Source organism: Ambystoma mexicanum, unplaced genomic scaffold, assembly GCF_040938575.1.
Source record: "Ambystoma mexicanum isolate Mex_15411 unplaced genomic scaffold, UKY_AmexF1_1 Mex_scaf1, whole genome shotgun sequence".
NCBI lineage: Eukaryota > Metazoa > Chordata > Amphibia > Caudata > Ambystomatidae > Ambystoma > Ambystoma mexicanum.
The window spans coordinates 830030-847357 of record NW_027182324.1 but is presented as its reverse complement, the minus strand read 5'-3'; the positions used below and the strand labels follow the sequence as shown (position 1 = coordinate 847357).

Genomic DNA, 17328 nt, shown 5'->3' with positions numbered 1-17328 from the left:
GAGGTACTGTAGAGTGAAAATCAAGTTTCAAATGGGCAGTGATCCCTGTGCCTGGATAGCTCAGTCGGTAGAGCATCAGACTTTTAATCTGAGGGTCCAGGGTTCAAGTCCCTGTTCAGGCGTACCTTTGCTTCTTTTACAAAAAATTAAGCAGGAAATATGAATTGCTCATTCTAATATGTGCTATTTCTGATGGCATCGCAACCTTGGGCAATATGACTCTAAGGTAGTGGAGTCCAGAGTTCTTGGAGGCTTTGCCAACATTTCAAGCCTGACTGTGCTTCTAAATAGCATGAAATAGCAATCTTTGTACAAAGTTTTAACATTGGGGAGACAGATTGGTCGAAAAAAAAGCAGACAGGCGCTGCTGAGATTCAAACTCAGGATCTCCTGTTTACTAGACAGGCGCTTTAACCAACTAAGCCACAGCACCTTTTTTGCATCTGGTCTCCTTTCCTTCCTCATGTAATCATTTAGAAGTGAAATCCACTTTTTTTAAGGCTAGGCTTCTGTTGCAATATAACTTTTCAAAATGTTTTCCAATTGACTGAAACTCCATTGCACAAAACGAGCATGTCAGTAATCGTCGATTTAGAGTGGACTGCATTGCCCAGTGTGTGCATTGAGGAGCACATGTTCGTCTTTACTGGGGAGCAAGTTTGCACTCATGAATGTGGCAAAACATTCAAATCCGTAAGTGGGTGACCATTAAAGTCCTACATGCTGCAAATCTCTATATCTGGATACGGAATGACTGAAAAAAGTTATGTCTCCAGTGTCAAAATGTGTGTAATGCACTAGTAATTCATTTCCTTTATTGACCAGTGAGGTAGCCATGTATGGAGGTGCTGTAGAGTGAAAATCAAGTTTCAAATGGGCAGTGATCCCTGTGCCTGGATAGCTCAGTCGGTAGAGCATCAGACTTTTAATCTGAGGGTCCAGGGTTCAAGTCCCTGTTCAGGCGTACCTTTGCTTCTTTTACAAAAAATTAAGCAGGAAATATGAATTGCTCATTCTAATATGTGCTATTTCTGATGGCATCGCAACCTTGGGCAATATGACTCTAAGGTAGTGGAGTCCAGAGTTCTTGGAGGCTTTGCCAACATTTCAAGCCTGACTGTGCTTCTAAATAGCATGAAATAGCAATCTTTGTACAAAGTTTTAACATTGGGGAGACAGATTGGTCGAAAAAAAAGCAGACAGGCGCTGCTGAGATTCAAACTCAGGATCTCCTGTTTACTAGACAGGCGCTTTAACCAACTAAGCCACAGCACCTTTTTTGCATCTGGTCTCCTTTCCTTCCTCATGTAATCATTTAGAAGTGAAATCCACTTTTTTTAAGGCTAGGCTTCTGTAGCAATATAACTTTTCAAAATGTTTTCCAATTGACTGAAACTCCATTGCACAAAACGAGCATGTCATTAATCGTCGATTTAGAGTGGACTGCATTGCCCAGTGTGTGCATTGAGGAGCACATGTTCGTCTTTACTGGGGAGCAAGTTTGCACTCATGAATGTGGCAAAACATTCAAATCCGTAAGTGGGTGAACATTAAAGTCCTAGATGCTGCAAATCTCTATATCTGGATACGGAATGACTGAAAAAAGTTATGTCTCCAGTGTCAAAATGTGTGTAATGCACTAGTAATTCATTTCCTTTATTGCCCAGTGAGGTAGCCATGTATGGAGGTGCTGTAGAGTGAAAATCAAGTTTCAAATGGGCAGTGATCTCTGTGCCTGGATAGCTCAGTCGGTAGAGCATCAGACTTTTCATCTGAGGGTCCAGGGTTCAAGTCCCTGTTCAGGCGTACCTTTGCTTCTTTTACAAAAAATTAAGCAGGAAATATGAATTGCTCATTCTAATATGTGCTATTTCTGATGGCATCGCAACCTTGGGCAATATGACTCTAAGGTAGTGGAGTCCAGAGTTCTTGGATGCTTTGCCAACATTTCAAGCCTGACTGTGCTTCTAAATAGCATGAAATAGCAATCTTTGTACAAAGTTTTAATATTGGGGAGACAGATTGGTCGAAAAAAAAGCAGACAGGCGCTGCTGAGATTTGAACTCAGGATCTCCTGTTTACTAGACAGGCGCTTTAACCAACTAAGCCGCAGCACCTTTTTTGCATCTGGTCTCCTTTCCTTCCTCATGTAATCATTTAGAAGTGAAATCCACTTTTTTAAGGCTGGGCTTCTGTTGCAATATAACTTTTCAAAATGTTTTCCAATTGACTGAAACTCCATTGCACAAAACGAGCATGTCATTAATCGTCGATTTAGAGTGGACTGCATTGCCCAGTGTGTGCATTGAGGAGCACATGTTCGTCTTTACTGGGGAGCAAGTTTGCACTCATGAATGTGGCAAAACATTCAAATCCGTAAGTGGGTGAACATTAAAGTCCTAGATGCTGCAAATCTCTATATCTGGATACGGAATGACTGAAAAAAGTTATGTCTCCAGTGTCAAAATGTGTGTAATGCACTAGTAATTCATTTCCTTTATTGCCCAGTGAGGTAGCCATGTATGGAGGTGCTGTAGAGTGAAAATCAAGTTTCAAATGGGCAGTAATCCCTGTGCCTGGATAGCTCAGTCGGTAGAGCATCAGACTTTTAATCTGAGGGTCCAGGGTTCAAGTCCCTGTTCAGGCGTACCTTTGCTTCTTTTACAAAAAATTAAGCAGGAAATATGAATTGCTCATTCTAATATGTGCTATTTCTGATGGCATCGCAACCTTGGGCAATATGACTCTAAGGTAGTGGAGTCCAGAGTTCTTGGATGCTTTGCCAACATTTCAAGCCTGACTGTGCTTCTAAATAGCATGAAATAGCAATCTTTGTACAAAGTTTTAATATTGGGGAGACAGATTGGTCGAAAAAAAAGCAGACAGGCGCTGCTGAGATTCGAACTCAGGATCTCCTGTTTACTAGACAGGTGCTTTAACCAACTAAGCCGCAGCACCTTTTTTGCATCTGGTCTCCTTTCCTTCCTCATGTAATCATTTAGAAGTGAAATCCACTTTTTTAAGGCTGGGCTTCTGTTGCAATATAACTTTTCAAAATGTTTTCCAATTGACTGAAACTCCATTGCACAAAACGAGCATGTCATTAATCGTCGATTTAGAGTGGACTGCATTGCCCAGTGTGTGCATTGAGGAGCACATGTTCGTCTTTACTGGGGAGCAAGTTTGCACTCATGAATGTGGCAAAACATTCAAATCCGTAAGTGGGTGACCATTAAAGTCCTACATGCTGCAAATCTCTATATCTGGATACGGAATGACTGAAAAAAGTTATGTCTCCAGTGTCAAAATGTGTGTAATGCACTAGTAATTCATTTCCTTTATTGACCAGTGAGGTAGCCATGTATGGAGGTGCTGTAGAGTGAAAATCAAGTTTCAAATGGGCAGTGATCCCTGTGCCTGGATAGCTCAGTCGGTAGAGCATCAGACTTTTAATCTGAGGGTCCAGGGTTCAAGTCCCTGTTCAGGCGTACCTTTGCTTCTTTTACAAAAAATTAAGCAGGAAATATGAATTGCTCATTCTAATATGTGCTATTTCTGATGGCATCGCAACCTTGGGCAATATGACTCTAAGGTAGTGGAGTCCAGAGTTCTTGGATGCTTTGCCAACATTTCAAGCCTGACTGTGCTTCTAAATAGCATGAAATAGCAATCTTTGTACAAAGTTTTAATATTGGGGAGACAGATTGGTCGAAAAAAAAGCAGACAGGCGCTGGTGAGATTCGAACTCAGGATCTCCTGTTTACTAGACAGGCGCTTTAACCAACTAAGCCACAGCACCTTTTTTGCATCTGGTCTCCTTTCCTTCCTCATGTAATCATTTAGAAGTGAAATCCACTTTTTTAACGCTGGGCTTCTGTTGCAATATAACTTTTCAAAATGTTTTCCAATTGACTGAAACTCCATTGCACAAAACGAGCATGTCATTAATCGTCGATTTAGAGTGGACTGCATTGCCCAGTGTGTGCATTGAGGAGCACATGTTCGTCTTTACTGGGGAGCAAGTTTGCACTCATGAATGTGGCAAAACATTCAAATCCGTAAGTGGGTGAACATTAAAGTCCTAGATGCTGCAAATCTCTATATCTGGATACGGAATGACTGAAAAAAGTTATGTCTCCAGTGTCAAAATGTGTGTAATGCACTAGTAATTAATTTCCTTTATTGACCAGTGAGGTAGCCATGTATGGAGGTGCTGTAGAGTGAAAATCAAGTTTCAAATGGGCAGTGATCCCTGTGCCTGGATAGCTCAGTCGGTAGAGCATCAGACTTTTAATCTGAGGGTCCAGGGTTCAAGTCACGGTTCAGGCGTACCTTTGCTTCTTTTACAAAAAATTAAGCAGGAAATATGAATTGCTCATTCTAATATGTGCTATTTCTGATGGCATCGCAACCTTGGGCAATATGACTCTAAGGTAGTGGAGTCCAGAGTTCTTGGAGGCTTTGCCAACATTTTAAGCCTGACTGTGCTTCTAAATAGCATGAAATAGCAATCTTTGTACAAAGTTTTAACATTGGGGAGACAGATTGGTCGAAAAAAAAGCAGACAGGCGCTGCTGACATTCAAACTCAGGATCTCCTGTTTACTAGACAGGCGCTTTAACCAACTAAGCCACAGCACCTTTTTTGCATCTGGTCTCCTTTCCTTCCTCATGTAATCATTTAGAAGTGAAATCCACTTTTTTTAAGGCTAGGCTTCTGTAGCAATATAACTTTTCAAAATGTTTTCCAATTGACTGAAACTCCATTGCACAAAACGAGCATGTCATTAATCGTCGATTTAGAGTGGACTGCATTGCCCAGTGTGTGCATTGAGGAGCACATGTTCGTCTTTACTGGGGAGCAAGTTTGCACTCATGAATGTGGCAAAACATTCAAATCCGTAAGTGGGTGACCATTAAAGTCCTACATGCTGCAAATCTCTATATCTGGATACGGAATGACTGAAAAAAGTTATGTCTCCAGTGTCAAAATGTGTGTAATGCACTAGTAATTCATTTCCTTTATTGACCAGTGAGGTAGCCATGTATGGAGGTGCTGTAGAGTGAAAATCAAGTTTCAAATGGGCAGTGATCCCTGTGCCTGGATAGCTCAGTCGGTAGAGCATCAGACTTTTAATCTGAGGGTCCAGGGTTCAAGTCCCTGTTCAGGCGTACTTTTGCTTCTTTTACAAAAAATTAAGCAGGAAATATGAATTGCTCATTCTAATATGTGCTATTTCTGATGGCATCGCAACCTTGGGCAATATGACTCTAAGGTAGTGGAGTCCAGAGTTCTTGGATGCTTTGCCAACATTTCAAGCCTGACTGTGCTTCTAAATAGCATGAAATAGCAATCTTTGTACAAAGTTTTAATATTGGGGAGACAGATTGGTCGAAAAAAAAGCAGACAGGCGCTGGTGAGATTCGAACTCAGGATCTCCTGTTTACTAGACAGGCGCTTTAACCAACTAAGCCACAGCACCTTTTTTGCATCTGGTCTCCTTTCCTTCCTCATGTAATCATTTAGAAGTGAAATCCACTTTTTTAACGCTGGGCTTCTGTTGCAATATAACTTTTCAAAATGTTTTCCAATTGACTGAAACTCCATTGCACAAAACGAGCATGTCATTAATCGTCGATTTAGAGTGGACTGCATTGCCCAGTGTGTGCATTGAGGAGCACATGTTCGTCTTTACTGGGGAGCAAGTTTGCACTCATGAATGTGGCAAAACATTCAAATCCGTAAGTGGGTGAACATTAAAGTCCTAGATGCTGCAAATCTCTATATCTGGATACGGAATGTCTGAAAAAAGTTATGTCTCCAGTGTCAAAATGTGTGTAATGCACTAGTAATTCATTTCCTTTATTGACCAGTGAGGTAGCCATGTATGGAGGTACTGTAGAGTGAAAATCAAGTTTCAAATGGGCAGTGATCCCTGTGCCTGGATAGCTCAGTCGGTAGAGCATCAGACTTTTAATCTGAGGGTCCAGGGTTCAAGTCCCTGTTCAGGCGTACCTTTGCTTCTTTTACAAAAAATTAAGCAGGAAATATCAATTGCTCATTCTAATATGTGCTATTTCTGATGGCATCGCAACCTTGGGCAATATGACTCTAAGGTAGTGGAGTCCAGAGTTCTTGGAGGCTTTGCCAACATTTCAAGCCTGACTGTGCTTCTAAATAGCATGAAATAGCAATCTTTGTACAAAGTTTTAACATTGGGGAGACAGATTGGTCGAAAAAAAAGCAGACAGGCGCTGCTGAGATTCAAACTCAGGATCTCCTGTTTACTAGACAGGCGCTTTAACCAACTAAGCCACAGCACCTTTTTTGCATCTGGTCTCCTTTCCTTCCTCATGTAATCATTTAGAAGTGAAATCCACTTTTTTTAAGGCTAGGCTTCTGTTGCAATATAACTTTTCAAAATGTTTTCCAATTGACTGAAACTCCATTGCACAAAACGAGCATGTCAGTAATCGTCGATTTAGAGTGGACTGCATTGCCCAGTGTGTGCATTGAGGAGCACATGTTCGTCTTTACTGGGGAGCAAGTTTGCACTCATGAATGTGGCAAAACATTCAAATCCGTAAGTGGGTGACCATTAAAGTCCTACATGCTGCAAATCTCTATATCTGGATACGGAATGACTGAAAAAAGTTATGTCTCCAGTGTCAAAATGTGTGTAATGCACTAGTAATTCATTTCCTTTATTGACCAGTGAGGTAGCCATGTATGGAGGTGCTGTAGAGTGAAAATCAAGTTTCAAATGGGCAGTGATCCCTGTGCCTGGATAGCTCAGTCGGTAGAGCATCAGACTTTTAATCTGAGGGTCCAGGGTTCAAGTCCCTGTTCAGGCGTACCTTTGCTTCTTTTACAAAAAATTAAGCAGGAAATATGAATTGCTCATTCTAATATGTGCTATTTCTGATGGCATCGCAACCTTGGGCAATATGACTCTAAGGTAGTGGAGTCCAGAGTTCTTGGAGGCTTTGCCAACATTTCAAGCCTGACTGTGCTTCTAAATAGCATGAAATAGCAATCTTTGTACAAAGTTTTAACATTGGGGAGACAGATTGGTCGAAAAAAAAGCAGACAGGCGCTGCTGAGATTCAAACTCAGGATCTCCTGTTTACTAGACAGGCGCTTTAACCAACTAAGCCACAGCACCTTTTTTGCATCTGGTCTCCTTTCCTTCCTCATGTAATCATTTAGAAGTGAAATCCACTTTTTTTAAGGCTAGGCTTCTGTAGCAATATAACTTTTCAAAATGTTTTCCAATTGACTGAAACTCCATTGCACAAAACGAGCATGTCATTAATCGTCGATTTAGAGTGGACTGCATTGCCCAGTGTGTGCATTGAGGAGCACATGTTCGTCTTTACTGGGGAGCAAGTTTGCACTCATGAATGTGGCAAAACATTCAAATCCGTAAGTGGGTGAACATTAAAGTCCTAGATGCTGCAAATCTCTATATCTGGATACGGAATGACTGAAAAAAGTTATGTCTCCAGTGTCAAAATGTGTGTAATGCACTAGTAATTCATTTCCTTTATTGCCCAGTGAGGTAGCCATGTATGGAGGTGCTGTAGAGTGAAAATCAAGTTTCAAATGGGCAGTGATCTCTGTGCCTGGATAGCTCAGTCGGTAGAGCATCAGACTTTTCATCTGAGGGTCCAGGGTTCAAGTCCCTGTTCAGGCGTACCTTTGCTTCTTTTACAAAAAATTAAGCAGGAAATATGAATTGCTCATTCTAATATGTGCTATTTCTGATGGCATCGCAACCTTGGGCAATATGACTCTAAGGTAGTGGAGTCCAGAGTTCTTGGATGCTTTGCCAACATTTCAAGCCTGACTGTGCTTCTAAATAGCATGAAATAGCAATCTTTGTACAAAGTTTTAATATTGGGGAGACAGATTGGTCGAAAAAAAAGCAGACAGGCGCTGCTGAGATTTGAACTCAGGATCTCCTGTTTACTAGACAGGCGCTTTAACCAACTAAGCCGCAGCACCTTTTTTGCATCTGGTCTCCTTTCCTTCCTCATGTAATCATTTAGAAGTGAAATCCACTTTTTTAAGGCTGGGCTTCTGTTGCAATATAACTTTTCAAAATGTTTTCCAATTGACTGAAACTCCATTGCACAAAACGAGCATGTCATTAATCGTCGATTTAGAGTGGACTGCATTGCCCAGTGTGTGCATTGAGGAGCACATGTTCGTCTTTACTGGGGAGCAAGTTTGCACTCATGAATGTGGCAAAACATTCAAATCCGTAAGTGGGTGAACATTAAAGTCCTAGATGCTGCAAATCTCTATATCTGGATACGGAATGACTGAAAAAAGTTATGTCTCCAGTGTCAAAATGTGTGTAATGCACTAGTAATTCATTTCCTTTATTGCCCAGTGAGGTAGCCATGTATGGAGGTGCTGTAGAGTGAAAATCAAGTTTCAAATGGGCAGTAATCCCTGTGCCTGGATAGCTCAGTCGGTAGAGCATCAGACTTTTAATCTGAGGGTCCAGGGTTCAAGTCCCTGTTCAGGCGTACCTTTGCTTCTTTTACAAAAAATTAAGCAGGAAATATGAATTGCTCATTCTAATATGTGCTATTTCTGATGGCATCGCAACCTTGGGCAATATGACTCTAAGGTAGTGGAGTCCAGAGTTCTTGGATGCTTTGCCAACATTTCAAGCCTGACTGTGCTTCTAAATAGCATGAAATAGCAATCTTTGTACAAAGTTTTAATATTGGGGAGACAGATTGGTCGAAAAAAAAGCAGACAGGCGCTGCTGAGATTCGAACTCAGGATCTCCTGTTTACTAGACAGGCGCTTTAACCAACTAAGCCGCAGCACCTTTTTTGCATCTGGTCTCCTTTCCTTCCTCATGTAATCATTTAGAAGTGAAATCCACTTTTTTAAGGCTGGGCTTCTGTTGCAATATAACTTTTCAAAATGTTTTCCAATTGACTGAAACTCCATTGCACAAAACGAGCATGTCATTAATCGTCGATTTAGAGTGGACTGCATTGCCCAGTGTGTGCATTGAGGAGCACATGTTCGTCTTTACTGGGGAGCAAGTTTGCACTCATGAATGTGGCAAAACATTCAAATCCGTAAGTGGGTGACCATTAAAGTCCTACATGCTGCAAATCTCTATATCTGGATACGGAATGACTGAAAAAAGTTATGTCTCCAGTGTCAAAATGTGTGTAATGCACTAGTAATTCATTTCCTTTATTGACCAGTGAGGTAGCCATGTATGGAGGTGCTGTAGAGTGAAAATCAAGTTTCAAATGGGCAGTGATCCCTGTGCCTGGATAGCTCAGTCGGTAGAGCATCAGACTTTTAATCTGAGGGTCCAGGGTTCAAGTCCCTGTTCAGGCGTACCTTTGCTTCTTTTACAAAAAATTAAGCAGGAAATATGAATTGCTCATTCTAATATGTGCTATTTCTGATGGCATCGCAACCTTGGGCAATATGACTCTAAGGTAGTGGAGTCCAGAGTTCTTGGATGCTTTGCCAACATTTCAAGCCTGACTGTGCTTCTAAATAGCATGAAATAGCAATCTTTGTACAAAGTTTTAATATTGGGGAGACAGATTGGTCGAAAAAAAAGCAGACAGGCGCTGGTGAGATTCGAACTCAGGATCTCCTGTTTACTAGACAGGCGCTTTAACCAACTAAGCCACAGCACCTTTTTTGCATCTGGTCTCCTTTCCTTCCTCATGTAATCATTTAGAAGTGAAATCCACTTTTTTAACGCTGGGCTTCTGTTGCAATATAACTTTTCAAAATGTTTTCCAATTGACTGAAACTCCATTGCACAAAACGAGCATGTCATTAATCGTCGATTTAGAGTGGACTGCATTGCCCAGTGTGTGCATTGAGGAGCACATGTTCGTCTTTACTGGGGAGCAAGTTTGCACTCATGAATGTGGCAAAACATTCAAATCCGTAAGTGGGTGAACATTAAAGTCCTAGATGCTGCAAATCTCTATATCTGGATACGGAATGACTGAAAAAAGTTATGTCTCCAGTGTCAAAATGTGTGTAATGCACTAGTAATTAATTTCCTTTATTGACCAGTGAGGTAGCCATGTATGGAGGTGCTGTAGAGTGAAAATCAAGTTTCAAATGGGCAGTGATCCCTGTGCCTGGATAGCTCAGTCGGTAGAGCATCAGACTTTTAATCTGAGGGTCCAGGGTTCAAGTCACGGTTCAGGCGTACCTTTGCTTCTTTTACAAAAAATTAAGCAGGAAATATGAATTGCTCATTCTAATATGTGCTATTTCTGATGGCATCGCAACCTTGGGCAATATGACTCTAAGGTAGTGGAGTCCAGAGTTCTTGGAGGCTTTGCCAACATTTTAAGCCTGACTGTGCTTCTAAATAGCATGAAATAGCAATCTTTGTACAAAGTTTTAACATTGGGGAGACAGATTGGTCGAAAAAAAAGCAGACAGGCGCTGCTTACATTCAAACTCAGGATCTCCTGTTTACTAGACAGGCGCTTTAACCAACTAAGCCACAGCACCTTTTTTGCATCTGGTCTCCTTTCCTTCCTCATGTAATCATTTAGAAGTGAAATCCACTTTTTTTAAGGCTAGGCTTCTGTAGCAATATAACTTTTCAAAATGTTTTCCAATTGACTGAAACTCCATTGCACAAAACGAGCATGTCATTAATCGTCGATTTAGAGTGGACTGCATTGCCCAGTGTGTGCATTGAGGAGCACATGTTCGTCTTTACTGGGGAGCAAGTTTGCACTCATGAATGTGGCAAAACATTCAAATCCGTAAGTGGGTGACCATTAAAGTCCTACATGCTGCAAATCTCTATATCTGGATACGGAATGACTGAAAAAAGTTATGTCTCCAGTGTCAAAATGTGTGTAATGCACTAGTAATTAATTTCTTTTATTGACCAGTGAGGTAGCCATGTATGGAGGTGCTGTAGAGTGAAAATCAAGTTTCAAATGGGCAGTGATCCCTGTGCCTGGATAGCTCAGTCGGTAGAGCATCAGACTTTTAATCTGAGGGTCCAGGGTTCAAGTCACGGTTCAGGCGTACCTTTGCTTCTTTTACAAAAAATTAAGCAGGAAATATGAATTGCTCATTCTAATATGTGCTATTTCTGATGGCATCGCAACCTTGGGCAATATGACTCTAAGGTAGTGGAGTCCAGAGTTCTTGGAGGCTTTGCCAACATTTCAAGCCTGACTGTGCTTCTAAATAGCATGAAATAGCAATCTTTGTACAAAGTTTTAACATTGGGGAGACATATTGGTCGAAAAAAAAGCAGACAGGCGCTGCTGACATTCAAACTCAGGATCTCCTGTTTACTAGACAGGCGCTTTAACCAACTAAGCCACAGCACCTTTTTTGCATCTGGTCTCCTTTCCTTCCTCATGTAATCATTTAGAAGTGAAATCCACTTTTTTTAAGGCTAGGCTTCTGTAGCAATATAACTTTTCAAAATGTTTTCCAATTGACTGAAACTCCATTGCACAAAACGAGCATGTCATTAATCGTCGATTTAGAGTGGACTGCATTGCCCAGTGTGTGCATTGAGGAGCACATGTTCGTCTTTACTGGGGAGCAAGTTTGCACTCATGAATGTGGCAAAACATTCAAATCCGTAAGTGGGTGACCATTAAAGTCCTACATGCTGCAAATCTCTATATCTGGATACGGAATGACTGAAAAAAGTTATGTCTCCAGTGTCAAAATGTGTGTAATGCACTAGTAATTCATTTCCTTTATTGACCAGTGAGGTAGCCATGTATGGAGGTGCTGTAGAGTGAAAATCAAGTTTCAAATGGGCAGTGATCCCTGTGCCTGGATAGCTCAGTTGGTAGAGCATCAGACTTTTAATCTGAGGGTCCAGGGTTCAAGTCCCTGTTCAGGCGTACCTTTGCTTCTTTTACAAAAAATTAAGCAGGAAATATGAATTGCTCATTCTAATATGTGCTATTTCTGATGGCATCGCAACCTTGGGCAATATGACTCTAAGGTAGTGGAGTCCAGAGTTCTTGGATGCTTTGCCAACATTTCAAGCCTGACTGTGCTTCTAAATAGCATGAAATAGCAATCTTTGTACAAAGTTTTAATATTGGGGAGACAGATTGGTCGAAAAAAAAAGCAGACAGGCGCTGCTGAGATTTGAACTCAGGATCTCCTGTTTACTAGACAGGCGCTTTAACCAACTAAGCCGCAGCACCTTTTTTGCATCTGGTCTCCTTTCCTTCCTCATGTAATCATTTAGAAGTGAAATCCACTTTTTTAAGGCTGGGCTTCTGTTGCAATATAACTTTTCAAAATGTTTTCCAATTGACTGAAACTCCATTGCACAAAACGAGCATGTCATTAATCGTCGATTTAGAGTGGACTGCATTGCCCAGTGTGTGCATTGAGGAGCACATGTTCGTCTTTACTGGGGAGCAAGTTTGCACTCATGAATGTGGCAAAACATTCAAATCCGTAAGTGGGTGAACATTAAAGTCCTAGATGCTGCAAATCTCTATATCTGGATACGGAATGACTGAAAAAAGTTATGTCTCCAGTGTCAAAATGTGTGTAATGCACTAGTAATTCATTTCCTTTATTGACCAGTGAGGTAGCCATGTATGGAGGTGCTGTAGAGTGAAAATCAAGTTTCAAATGGGCAGTGATCCCTGTGCCTGGATAGCTCAGTCGGTAGAGCATCAGACTTTTAATCTGAGGGTCCAGGGTTCAAGTCCCTGTTCAGGCGTACCTTTGCTTCTTTTACAAAAAATTAAGCAGGAAATATGAATTGCTCATTCTAATATGTGCTATTTCTGATGGCATCGCAACCTTGGGCAATATGACTCTAAGGTAGTGGAGTCCAGAGTTCTTGGATGCTTTGCCAACATTTCAAGCCTGACTGTGCTTCTAAATAGCATGAAATAGCAATCTTTGTACAAAGTTTTAATATTGGGGAGACAGATTGGTCGAAAAAAAAGCAGACAGGCGCTGCTGAGATTCGAACTCAGGATCTCCTGTTTACTAGACAGGCGCTTTAACCAACTAAGCCGCAGCACCTTTTTTGCATCTGGTCTCCTTTCCTTCCTCATGTAATCATTTAGAAGTGAAATCCACTTTTTTAAGGCTGGGCTTCTGTTGCAATATAACTTTTCAAAATTTTTTCCAATTGACTGAAACTCCATTGCACAAAACGAGCATGTCATTAATCGTCGATTTAGAGTGGACTGCATTGCCCAGTGTGTGCATTGAGGAGCACATGTTCGTCTTTACTGGGGAGCAAGTTTGCACTCATGAATGTGGCAAAACATTCAAATCCGTAAGTGGGTGACCATTAAAGTCCTACATGCTGCAAATCTCTATATCTGGATACGGAATTACTGAAAAAAGTTATGTCTCCAGTGTCAAAATGTGTGTAATGCACTAGTAATTCATTTCCTTTATTGCCCAGTGAGGTAGCCATGTATGGAGGTGCTGTAGAGTGAAAATCAAGTTTCAAATGGGCAGTAATCCCTGTGCCTGGATAGCTCAGTCGGTAGAGCATCAGACTTTTAATCTGAGGGTCCAGGGTTCAAGTCCCTGTTTAGGCGTACCTTTGCTTCTTTTACAAAAAATTAAGCAGGAAATATGAATTGCTCATTCTAATATGTGCTATTTCTGATGGCATCGCAACCTTGGGCAATATGACTCTAAGGTAGTGGAGTCCAGAGTTCTTGGATGCTTTGCCAACATTTCAAGCCTGACTGTGCTTCTAAATAGCATGAAATAGCAATCTTTGTACAAAGTTTTAATATTGGGGAGACAGATTGGTCGAAAAAAAAGCAGACAGGCGCTGCTGAGATTCGAACTCAGGATCTCCTGTTTACTAGACAGGCGCTTTAACCAACTAAGCCGCAGCACCTTTTTTGCATCTGGTCTCCTTTCCTTCCTCATGTAATCATTTAGAAGTGAAATCCACTTTTTTAAGGCTGGGCTTCTGTTGCAATATAACTTTTCAAAATGTTTTCCAATTGACTGAAACTCCATTGCACAAAACGAGCATGTCATTAATCGTCGATTTAGAGTGGACTGCATTGCCCAGTGTGTGCATTGAGGAGCACATGTTCGTCTTTACTGGGGAGCAAGTTTGCACTCATGAATGTGGCAAAACATTCAAATCCGTAAGTGGGTGACCATTAATGTCCTACATGCTGCAAATCTCTATATCTGGATACGGAATGACTGAAAAAAGTTATGTCTTGTAAGGATATTTGGCATGTCAAAATGTGTGTAATGCACTAGTAATTCATTTCCTTTATTGACCAGTGAGGTAGCCATGTATGGAGGTGCTGTAGAGTGAAAATCAAGTTTCAAATGGGCAGTGATCCCTGTGCCTGGATAGCTCAGTCGGTAGAGCATCAGACTTTTAATCTGAGGGTCCAGGGTTCAAGTCACTGTTCAGGCGTACCTTTGCTTCTTTTACAAAAAATTAAGCAGGAAATATGAATTGCTCATTCTAATATGTGCTATTTCTGATGGCATCGCAACCCTGGGCAATATGACTCTAAGGTAGTGGAGTCCAGAGGTCTTGGAGGCTTTGCCAACATTTCAAGCCTGACTGTGCTTCTAAATAGCATGAAATAGCAATCTTTGTACAAAGTTTTAACATTGGGGAGACAGATTGGTCGAAAAAAAAGCAGACAGGCGCTGCTGAGATTCAAACTCAGGATCTCCTGTTTACTAGACAGGCGCTTTAACCAACTAAGCCACAGCACCTTTTTTGCATTTGGTCTCCTTTCCTTCCTCATGTAATCATTTAGAAGTGAAATCCACTTTTTTTAAGGCTAGGCTTCTGTTGCAATATAACTTTTCAAAATGTTTTCCAATTGACTGAAACTCCATTGCACAAAACGAGCATGTCAGTAATCGTCGATTTAGAGTGGACTGCATTGCCCAGTGTGTGCATTGAGGAGCACATGTTCGTCTTTACTGGGGAGCAAGTTTGCACTCATGAATGTGGCAAAACATTCAAATCCGTAAGTGGGTGACCATTAAAGTCCTACATACTGCAAATCTCTATATCTGGATACGGAATGACTGAAAAAAGTTATGTCTCCAGTGTCAAAATGTGTGTAATGCACTAGTAATTCATTTCCTTTATTGACCAGTGAGGTAGCCATGTATGGAGGTGCTGTAGAGTGAAAATCAAGTTTCAAATGGGCAGTGATCCCTGTGCCTGGATAGCTCAGTCGGTAGAGCATCAGACTTTTAATCTGAGGGTCCAGGGTTCAAGTCCCTGTTCAGGCGTACCTTTGCTTCTTTTACAAAAAATTAAGCAGGAAATATGAATTGCTCATTCTAATATGTGCTATTTCTGATGGCATCGCAACCTTGGGCAATATGACTCTAAGGTAGTGGAGTCCAGAGTTCTTGGATGCTTTGCCAACATTTCAAGCCTGACTGTGCTTCTAAATAGCATGAAATAGCAATCTTTGTACAAAGTTTTAATATTGGGGAGACAGATTGGTCGAAAAAAAAGCAGACAGGCGCTGCTGAGATTCGAACTCAGGATCTCCTGTTTACTAGACAGGCACTTTAACCAACTAAGCCACAGCACCTTTTTTGCATCTGGTTTCCTTTCCTTCCTCATGTAATCATTTAGAAGTGAAATCCACTTTTTTAAGGCTGGGCTTCTGTTGCAATATAACTTTTCAAAATGTTTTCCAATTGACTGAAACTCCATTGCACAAAACGAGCATGTCATTAATCGTCGATTTAGAGTGGACTGCATTGCCCAGTGTGTGCATTGAGGAGCACATGTTCGTCTTTACTGGGGAGCAAGTTTGCACTCATGAATGTGGCAAAACATTCAAATCCGTAAGTGGGTGAACATTAAAGTCCTAGATGCTGCAAATCTCTATATCTGGATACGGAATGACTGAAAAAAGTTATGTCTCCAGTGTCAAAATGTGTGTAATGCACTAGTAATTAATTTCCTTTATTGACCAGTGAGGTAGCCATGTATGGAGGTGCTGTAGAGTGAAAATCAAGTTTCAAATGGGCAGTGATCCCTGTGCCTGGATAGCTCAGTCGGTAGAGCATCAGACTTTTAATCTGAGGGTCCAGGGTTCAAGTCACTGTTCAGGTGTACCTTTGCTTCTTTTACAAAAAATTAAGCAGGAAATATGAATTGCTCATTCTAATATGTGCTATTTCTGATGGCATCGCAACCTTGGGCAATATGACTCTAAGGTAGTGGAGTCCAGAGTTCTTGGAGGCTTTGCCAACATTTCAAGCCTGACTGTGCTTCTAAATAGCATGAAATAGCAATCTTTGTACAAAGTTTTAACATTGGGGAGACAGATTGGTCGAAAAAAAAGCAGACAGGCGCTGCTGAGATTCAAACTCAGGATCTCCTGTTTACTAGACAGGCGCTTTAACCAACTAAGCCACAGCACCTTTTTTGCATCTGGTCTCCTTTCCTTCCTCATGTAATCATTTAGAAGTGAAATCCACTTTTTTTAAGGCTAGGCTTCTGTAGCAATATAACTTTTCAAAATGTTTTCCAATTGACTGAAACTCCATTGCACAAAACGAGCATGTCATTAATCGTCGATTTAGAGTGGACTGCATTGCCCAGTGTGTGCATTGAGGAGCACATGTTCGTCTTTACTGGGGAGCAAGTTTGCACTCATGAATGTGGCAAAACATTCAAATCCGTAAGTGGGTGAACATTAAAGTCCTAGATGCTGCAAATCTCTATATCTGGATACGGAATGACTGAAAAAAGTTATGTCTCCAGTGTCAAAATGTGTGTAATGCACTAGTAATTCATTTCCTTTATTGACCAGTGAGGTAGCCATGTATGGAGGTGCTGTAGAGTGAAAATCAAGTTTCAAATGGGCAGTGATCCCTGTGCCTGGATAGCTCAGTCGGTAGAGCATCAGAATTTTCATCTGAGGGTCCAGGGTTCAAGTCCCTGTTCAGGCGTACCTTTGCTTCTTTTACAAAAAATTAAGCAGGAAATATGAATTGCTCATTCTAATATGTGCTATTTCTGATGGCATCGCAACCTTGGGCAATATGACTCTAAGGTAGTGGAGTCCAGAGTTCTTGGATGCTTTGCCAACATTTCAAGCCTGACTGTGCTTCTAAATAGCATGAAATAGCAATCTTTGTACAAAGTTTTAATATTGGGGAGACAGATTGGTCGAAAAAAAAGCAGACAGGCGCTGCTGAGATTTGAACTCAGGATCTCCTGTTTACTAGACAGGCGCTTTAACCAACTAAGCCGCAGCACCTTTTTTGCATCTGGTCTCCTTTCCTTCCTCATGTAATCATTTAGAAGTGAAA

General features: G+C 41.1%; 12 non-coding genes across 12 annotated transcripts; all 12 read left to right on the top strand.

The window, feature by feature from the left end:
• The first annotated feature begins 49 nt into the window (after positions 1–49).
• TRNAK-UUU (transfer RNA lysine (anticodon UUU)) lies at positions 50–122 on the top strand. The gene has a single exon. It is a non-coding gene; the product is annotated as a tRNA-Lys (tRNA).
• Positions 123–891: 769 nt separating this feature from the next.
• On the top strand, positions 892–964 carry TRNAK-UUU (transfer RNA lysine (anticodon UUU)). The gene has a single exon. It is a non-coding gene; the product is annotated as a tRNA-Lys (tRNA).
• Positions 965–2574: 1610 nt separating this feature from the next.
• TRNAK-UUU (transfer RNA lysine (anticodon UUU)) lies at positions 2575–2647 on the top strand. Its single transcript has one exon. It is a non-coding gene; the product is annotated as a tRNA-Lys (tRNA).
• Positions 2648–3415: 768 nt separating this feature from the next.
• On the top strand, positions 3416–3488 carry TRNAK-UUU (transfer RNA lysine (anticodon UUU)). The gene has a single exon. It is a non-coding gene; the product is annotated as a tRNA-Lys (tRNA).
• Positions 3489–5098: 1610 nt separating this feature from the next.
• Positions 5099–5171, top strand: TRNAK-UUU (transfer RNA lysine (anticodon UUU)). Its single transcript has one exon. It is a non-coding gene; the product is annotated as a tRNA-Lys (tRNA).
• A 768-nt stretch (positions 5172–5939) lies between these two features.
• TRNAK-UUU (transfer RNA lysine (anticodon UUU)) lies at positions 5940–6012 on the top strand. Its single transcript has one exon. It is a non-coding gene; the product is annotated as a tRNA-Lys (tRNA).
• A 769-nt stretch (positions 6013–6781) lies between these two features.
• On the top strand, positions 6782–6854 carry TRNAK-UUU (transfer RNA lysine (anticodon UUU)). Its single transcript has one exon. It is a non-coding gene; the product is annotated as a tRNA-Lys (tRNA).
• A 1610-nt stretch (positions 6855–8464) lies between these two features.
• TRNAK-UUU (transfer RNA lysine (anticodon UUU)) lies at positions 8465–8537 on the top strand. Its single transcript has one exon. It is a non-coding gene; the product is annotated as a tRNA-Lys (tRNA).
• Positions 8538–9305: 768 nt separating this feature from the next.
• On the top strand, positions 9306–9378 carry TRNAK-UUU (transfer RNA lysine (anticodon UUU)). Its single transcript has one exon. It is a non-coding gene; the product is annotated as a tRNA-Lys (tRNA).
• Positions 9379–11830: 2452 nt separating this feature from the next.
• Positions 11831–11903, top strand: TRNAK-UUU (transfer RNA lysine (anticodon UUU)). Its single transcript has one exon. It is a non-coding gene; the product is annotated as a tRNA-Lys (tRNA).
• A 769-nt stretch (positions 11904–12672) lies between these two features.
• On the top strand, positions 12673–12745 carry TRNAK-UUU (transfer RNA lysine (anticodon UUU)). Its single transcript has one exon. It is a non-coding gene; the product is annotated as a tRNA-Lys (tRNA).
• A 2464-nt stretch (positions 12746–15209) lies between these two features.
• TRNAK-UUU (transfer RNA lysine (anticodon UUU)) lies at positions 15210–15282 on the top strand. The gene has a single exon. It is a non-coding gene; the product is annotated as a tRNA-Lys (tRNA).
• The last annotated feature ends 2046 nt before the right edge of the window (positions 15283–17328 follow it).